The sequence below is a fragment of the Poecile atricapillus genome, chromosome W (assembly GCF_030490865.1).
Source record: "Poecile atricapillus isolate bPoeAtr1 chromosome W, bPoeAtr1.hap1, whole genome shotgun sequence".
Taxonomy (NCBI): domain Eukaryota; kingdom Metazoa; phylum Chordata; class Aves; order Passeriformes; family Paridae; genus Poecile; species Poecile atricapillus.
Window position 1 is genome coordinate 45,616,529 of NC_081288.1, and position 8,752 is coordinate 45,625,280.

The following is an 8,752-nucleotide window of genomic DNA, read 5'->3' on the forward strand; positions in this document are numbered from 1 at the left end:
CCATTGATAGACTGGATATAAACATTGTTATTTGTTTAATACTCTTATTCATTCAGCAAACCAAACCACTTTAATTTGTCTATGACTCTAGAGACAGTAATTTTTAGCATGTTTCTTATCCTCAATTCTGCCTCAGAGAGAGCTCATGTATTTTATAGACTTTTTCTTACAATTATAACTCTGTTAAAAGTAGGTTTTTCCCTGCTTATTCCTCTACCTTGCTCCAGGTGGTGATAGTATAGCCCTTTTATACAGAAATATACAGTAAATATGAACCTTCCCAATTTTCAGGCTTGCATTTGACCCTTCCTGGAAGGGACAACTTAGACAATTCCAGCACAGCCATGTAGTTTCTCTCCGGTTCTCCAGTGCCACAGGTGGGGTGCAGGGAGCCTTGGGACAGGATTGTGGGGGTGCACAGTAGCCAGGATCATCCTGGATGCATTTCTGGAATAGAATATTAAAGAAAGCAAGGAGAAGGTGTCATGTCAGATGCTCCATCTGAACCTGGGGGTTTAGACAAGCTATGCATGCAACAGTCAGAAAGAGGACTCAAAAGTTACAGCCAGGGCTTCCCATCAGCTGCTGTTAGATGCCTGGATGACAGTTTTGAATGATCACTTCTTTGACTGCCACCTGTGATGCCAAACATCTTAAGTGGATGCTACACTTTAGTTTGGTGTTGAAGGTAGTATGGCAACAATCTCAGACTTCTCAAAGCTTCTATAAAGCCTTTTCAAGGCTATAAAGCCAAGCTATAAAAGAGCCCCAGCTAAAATACTTCAAACTCAATACATCCAGTACATTTAATCTATTTCTGTCCTGAAGAAAAATTGCCCTTCAGAAACATTATTATATAAGAAATGAAGTGCCTTATGCAGTGGTTTGGTTTGGGATTTTCTTCTCATTTTTTATGAAGGATTAAGTCTATGTGATTGTAATTGCTGACACTAGCTTGCATAGGTAGATTCTTCTGGTAAATTAAAAGAAATATTTTTTTGTCAAGTAAGTAAAATGCTGGCACTTCATGTGTTTATGTCTATAGTTGAAAGATTTCAATATTTCCAAAATTACTAGTGATACACAAGTCAAATGTAATTTTTACTTTGTTTCAATTATAAAAACAAAACATTTATTTCATATGAACTAAAAGGTCCATTAAACACCAGATATTGTTTGATACCTAATCAAAATGGTATAGCAAAGTAGCAACAGTAAAATGACTGTGAGGATGACAAATTTGTTTTTCATCTTTGGTGCATTTTTCCAAGATGTGTTATGCATTGGGGTTTTGTTCCAACTTTTTCTTTTATTTGTTTTTACACATAAATCCTCACATTCTAAAATTACAACTATGCCTTTCCTAAATTAATAACAAAGATAATTACCTTAATAAAATGAAAAACACTTAACTAGAGTATTTTTCAGTTTGTGAGATTTTTCTGAATAGAGTGATTGAATGTAAATGAAAAAGATGGAGAAACAACTAACAAGTAGAAAAACAATGTACAGAAAATTACTGAGATCTGAACTGGACAGAAAAAAACAATTAAGCATGACCTGCTGCTACTGATTGTGGCACAAATGTTATCTTACAATTACTCATGAGAAGATAAACTTGTAACAATTGACTTTCTAGGAGTTAATTGTAAGAGTTTCTCAAAGTAACTGTGATATGTTACTGGATATGACATGTGAGTGGATTTCTTATCTTCATGAGAGCCCAAGAATTCTTACTAAAAGCCAGGCTTGACATTTATGATCTGCTGGGACCCCATCATCTAGTGAGGGAAACACAAAGAACGAGCCACTGACACCCACAGTTAGTCAAAATTGTTTCTTGCTCAATATTATTATCCAGTGATGACTCTAACACCAGCAAAATCAAAGTTATAGTGTTGTAATTTCTCATATCTAAAATCAGAAAGCATTATTACTGCAAAATCAGATGAAAATGAAACTAATTAACAGACCCTGAGCTAAAAAGCTGCAAAGAGAGCCTATCATTACAGTTCTTCCTTTTCAGTATTCTTCCCAGTCATTACAGACACCAGTCCAGATGAAGGTGATCACAGGTCTCATTAACTAACTACATTGCTAAATTAATCTTCAGTTGTCATCAGGAATATAATAAACCTGCTCATTTGATTTTTATAGCCTTGAGACCCTCTTGAAAAGAGGCCCTAGTGTAATCATACTTACCAGCAAGACCAGTTTGCATAGTTCAAACTTAATGATGTAAGATATCTTGTGATTCAAAAGAGATGGAAAAACATGTATATAAAATATGAAGGTGAATTTCATTTTTATGGAAGAAGGAAAGCAGAAAGGACTGAAGTGATTTCACATAGGATTTGTAGAAATTCTCATTTGAAATAAAATATGATGGGTTAAATTGTTGTATTAGTTGCCCTGAGTTTCTCCCCATTCACTTGCCAATTACTGCCACTTGTCATTCCTACACTATTTCATGTATTTTCTACTGGTTTTGGGTGCTAAGCAGTGTATGAAAAGAGCAGGTTCTGTTAGCACCATGTGATTATCCAGGTCTTCATGGACTGCAACCATATGCACTACATGCCACTAGCAACAAAGAGTTATGCTCTGAAAACAGATCTGTCTGAAACTGATATTTTCTTTTATCACTAGTGCTTATTTCACGTGAGGTGTGCAGATAATCCATTTTTAACACGTAACACATCACAAGTTCCTATATTACTCTCATATTGCCTGTTCATGCCAATAAAATGGCAGCAGAGGCACTTTGTCTCTCATCTTCAGGGACTTTTGGGTATTTGCAAACTATATTGATTCCAGCTGGAGTTCTAGGTGTTCGCCACTCTTCCTGCAGCTCCATCACTGCTGGCAACAATGGGAGTTCTAATGTAGACAAGCTGTTTGTCTTTTTATGACCAGTGTTTACTATACAGCAATAAATCCGTGTGGTGAAGTAGAGCAGCTGCCAGGACTTTCTGCATGCTCAGGCTGAGGTCACCACTAGCTCATGTTAGTCCAACAGTGGGAAATTCTGCTAAAAGGCTCGTTGTAGACATGCTTTTCAGTACTGTACCTCTGCTCAATAGATCATTCATGAGCACCCAGCCCCCTCTCCAGAGATCATATAGAGCTGAGTCGTGAGCAGGAAGGGTTGGAGACAAGGCTGAGTTTCTTACTCACAGCTCAGGCTCGGAGCTGTTTTATTGTCGTCATGGCTACAGGCCCCACATACCTCCAGTCCCTGCTTTATGAGAAGAATGATGCAGTGTCTAGCCTTACAGCTGAATATATAAACCAAATTAGTCTACCATGCCTCTACCTGTTTTGCGGCTCACAATGAAAGAAGTAATGTATCAAGCAATCAGTCTTGTAGTAGTTATATTCTGTAAACACTAAGTCATTACACCCAGACTTTTTTATTTGCTCTTTAGAGCCCCTTCTCAGTATAATAAACTGCAGATTTCAATAGGAGAGCTAATTCAGAATAGTCCTCTGTGATTTCTCAGAGTTTCTGTAACATACAAGTTAAAAAATGCATTTCAAATCCCCTTTCACACTCCATTTTTGCATAATCCCGCTCAGTAAACAAGAAGTGGAAAGACAATGATGAATGTCTTTTCCAAAGCTGTAGTACCAGGGTATTACTAGAATCAAACTATGCCTAATATAAGTAAAGAAGAGTTATACAGTCCTGCAGGGAATCATTAAATCTTCCTGAATAAAGTAAGAGCCTCATATGGTCCCATCTCTACCTAGGAGATTAAATAATCCCTGAATGGCATGGAGGCAGGGCACTGAGGGAAGACGTGCCCTGTGATACTGCTGCCGCCAGTGTTGTTCAGAGGAGGGGGAAGGAAGGAAAGAAAACTTTGAAAGTGTGGTCTCCATCAAAAGATAAATATATAAGAGGGGATAAATGGGTATCAGAATAAAAATGTGTAAATCTCAGCATATGACATTGTAGTCTGCATAATAAGGATTTGGACAAAACAGTGGCAAGAGGAAAAAAAACTAGCATGAGGGGCAGGGAAAGTGTAAATTGCCTTTAATTTCCATCTCATTATACATTCTTCTTTTTTCCTAGCTTGTAAATTCCACTAGTTTTGATTCTCTCCATGCTCATTTAGACCGTACATATCAGTACGTGGAGAAATGTGGTTCACCACCATTTTATATTCTATCTCTGTGTTTAGCAAAGTGGGCCTTATCCTCACTTGCCTCCAAAATTCCATTAAAGCATTTTGACAGTGTGGGCTGTAACTGCCATTTATAGCCAGGGAAGTGTAAAGAGATCTCAATGCAAATAAAGAACAGAAGAAAATGTTATGGTTTTATGTATCTGAAGTATTTTTTAAAAAAACAAATAAAGACAGCTTTTTTATCTATCAAGGAAGGAACAATGTAAAAATGCATAAATTGAATGTAGTCCACTAAATTAAATTCGCCCTGGCTACAGCAAATTGAATGTTTGGACTCATCAATATATTACCAATATTTCATGCTACACAAAGTCTCCCATGCTGATGTCTTCTATTTCTTGCTGTTGTGGAGAGAATCAAAAATACTGGAAGTGTGTCCAAAATAATATACCTGGGTGTTACAGAATACTGCTATAAGTCTTAACAAGACTGCTACATGCTCTGTAATTGCTCACATGACAAGTTTTAATGACTTGGACATTTCAGAAAACATCAAGATTGAAAAAGCAAAGTAAAACTTAAAGAATGTTTTTGCTGTAATTATTATTAATGTAATTATTATTTCTCTAAAGTGATATGAAAGAAAAAATATTTGACTTTTTTTGTCTACTTTTTGATAAGTTTTGGTTACAAAAATTGTTTAAAAAAAAATAATTACTCAAGGAAGTATAATTAACTATTTGATGGGCATGCGCAGTTGCAGCACATCTGCTTTTTTAGAAGAGATGCCTACAGCACTGAAAGAAGATAAAAAGCCAATGGGAAAATATGTTACTGCCATGATTTATATTTTTATGAGTTTTTGAAGAGATATTTATATTCTCTCTATGGAATATAGATACTGACACCTTTACAGAAATAAAAATAAATAATTTTTTTTAAATACTTATTAAGTGGATAATTTCACATTTTGTTAGGAGAGACACATTCAGTTCATACATTTTTAACCAGTGTTTTGTGTGTCATAGGGCTGGGAACTACATAATACTTTCTGTAGGCCCTCCAAAAGACAAGAAAGATCATATATATTTTAATCAGTGCATTTTATTATTATTCAAATGTATGAATCATATGAAACTTCTATTTTTCTCACATTGTCAAATCTTATTTACACAAAATGTTTGGTATTGAGGAAAATATGAGCGAACATGGCCCAGTGCAGAAGCTCCTATCTGTAAGAGGTATGAATCCTTTTCTTTTGGCCTTGGAGCAGGAAGTGGTTTAGAGCCTAAAACAGGTAGTGAGCTTCCTGTTAAAGTGTCTCTTCTTTTGAATATTTTTGATTATTTATTTAAGATTTGTTATTGTAATTTCATGCTGCAGAAGAAATTATAGTAACACATACATTAATTATAGTAAATTTCAGTGAAATGTATTTGTTGTCTAAATTTAATATAAATAGGAAACTGCAAGACTAAGTAACAAATGAGACAAATGTATAAATATTTTATTTTCTGTTGCATTGTAAAAATATTTGTAAGGCATATGTTGTATAGGGCAACATAGTGTGAAAGCAGGATGGCAATTAAGTTTCAGACACCTTTAATCTGTGTTCTAAATATTAAGTGAAACAAACCCTTTGAAATTCTTTACATTACCTGTATTTTCAGAGCTTTTGCTTGCAGTGTATTACATTTTTCCTTTCTTTTACCAAAATGATTGAGGTATGACATAAGTACAGAAAAGGAAGGACTTTAAGAAAAACTATACAAATAACTGCTAATGGCTTTCCTAGTCTGTAAGTTTTAAAAGCAGTTAAGTCATTTAGTTCACGTATTCTAACCTCCTGTATTCACATCCTCCCATTCACAACCATTTTGGCCAAATAGCTTATATTACAGCCAACAAATTGAGTCAAACAAAAACATTTCATCTTTTGAGGGCTGAAACAACTGCTTTCTCTCAGCAGTGAACAGGAAAGACCCAGATACCACCACAGCCCGAGCTTCCTGAGTAGCAAGGAGCTCATTAAATAAGAAATGTTCCACAGATCTGAAAGAGATGAATCATAACCCATGACGAGGAAAATCATAAGTAAATAAACAACCTCTTCTTCTCATTGACAAACACAGAACAATGAAACAACAATAACAAAAACCTAGTCCAGCCTGATCTGCAGAAAAGGGAATGTATTTTTGGTCTGACCTGTTTGAGCTCTGGTGTATGGACAAATACCAACCCTGGTCATACAATTAAGATTCTTTGTACCTTTGTGAATCTTAACCTGATGTATATTGAACTGTCCATTTACAGTATGAACTGTCCATTTACTGCAGCTTCAAACTAAAATCTAGCCAAACAAATTCAAAAATACATCTGTCTCTTGCAAAGCCAAATTAAAAGTGATTAATTTGCTCTTGCATATAAGTGCCTGAAATAATCAGGCATGTTGTGTTTGATCATAGTCATTGCCATGTTTTTTCTGAGTCCAATGCAAAATGTATTGTATGCAAATGCATTGTAAAGTATGTTCTTTTTTTCCTAGAGGAATGGAAAATAGGGAAGACTTCCCCAAAATGGAGAATAAAATGTCAACATCAAGAAAACAGTTGTGATGACATGACTCATCTGCCATTTCTGATTTCCTCACTCATAGATTTTTCTTCCAGGAGTTTAACTTCTTTTCCTTAAGAAAGAACTACAATCTGGTTTTGACAATTCCAAATGATCTGGCATACACTGCCTTTCTGCAGGTATTTCTGCATTTAACTGCTGTTATGAAAGCACCTTCCTTTATAATTTAGTTTTCCTGGTTTGAGTTACATTCATTAGAATTTTTAACATTTTTCTTCTCATTCAGTATCAAAGTTTTCCTCAGTATCACCTGAACATAGGGGCTGTCTTCTATGAAGAAAGAAATTCACAGAAAATGAGCTCCTTTTAACTTACAAGCTTTATACTTTCAAGTTCATCTTCAGGACTGATTGAAAATTTTAATATATGTGCATTCTTTTCAGGTATAGATGATAGCACTGATATGCTAATCTAGTATAACAGTGCTATTTACAGAAATAATATTGTTTGTCTTTTTCCATCTTGTGTCTTGGTTATCTCTAAATAACTAAGATTCACATGGATTATTTTTGCCATAGTCTTCCGTTCATAATTTGCTCGTACCAAAAGATATTAATTTCTCTGAATACTCAAATCTTATGTGCTTCATTGCTTTCCAAGACAGTTTTCTGTCCTCTTATGCTTACCTTTACTCTTGGTTTCCAGCTATTCTATGTTGCATTTGGATACTGAGAAAAGCCTTTGGCTGAAGGACACCCACTTAAATGATACATAGTAATCTGTAATCATAACTTGATCTCCCTCCTCTTTATTTCTTCTCCAAGCTCTTTCGCACCTACAAAGCTTGCCATGAATAATGTTATCACCTTCTTGATAACCAAAAAAGTGCTGCATGACCTTTACAGCAAATTAATTTTAATCCAAATGGATATCACCATTTACAGTACAGAGTGATGTATAACTTCTGATTCTTGATCATATTCGTATAAATCTGGCATAACTTCAAAGATATCAGTATGAAAGTAGAATTTGCCACCAAGAATGTAAAAGAGCCTAATTGTACATAGAATCATAAAATGCTAGAACCACAGAATGTTAATAGGCTTTAAAGAATATTTAGTCCTACTGACCTCTGCTATACACCTCCACTAGACTAAGTTGCTCAAGGCTGTATAAATCCTGGCCTACGAACATTCCCAGGGATGGGCCATCTGCAGTTCCTCTGGGCAGATGTCCCAGTGCCTCACTACCCTAAAAGTAAAGAATTTCTTCTGTATCTCTTGCCTAATTTTGCCCTGTTGCAGTTTGAACCCATTACTCCTCGTACTATCACTGCAATTCATGATGAGGAGTCTCTGTCTGGCTTCCATGTGGGCCCCTTCAGACACTGAAAGGTTGCTCTGAGGTTTCCATGCAGCCTTCTCTTCTCCAGGCTGAACAGCCCCAACTTTCTCAGCCTCTCTTTGTAGGGGAGGTGTTCTTTACCAACTTGGTGGCCCTGCTCAGGACTCACTCCGACAGTTCCATGTTCTTCTTCTCTTGGGGGCACTGCAGGTGGGGTCCCAGGAGAGCAGAACAGAGGGGGAGAATGACCTCCCCTGACGTGCTGCCCATGGTCTTTTTCATGTAGCCAGGATTTTCTGGGCTGCTAGCACACACTGCCAGCTCATGTTGAGTTTTTCATCAACCATCATTCCCAGGTCCTTCTCCACAGCCCTGTAGGTGTGTCTAGGATTGCCACATCCCAGGTACAGGACCTTGCACTTTGCTTTGCTGAATTTCACACAGAAACTATATAAATAACTATGTAAACAAATATTTAAGTCTTGAGATTCAGAAATTGGAAGGGAACTGCAGTGAGGGAAAAGAAGGTAAACCATGAAGTTTATTTAGGATCTCAGTGCCATATTTTACCTGAATTTCACAGAAAGGATTATTATCTCAAATTTCTGAATACACACTCATCCTGGAGATCCTCACAATTTTTCATAGGTTATTTTTCAAAAATCATCACCTGGATTTGCCATAGTAAGATCCTCCTT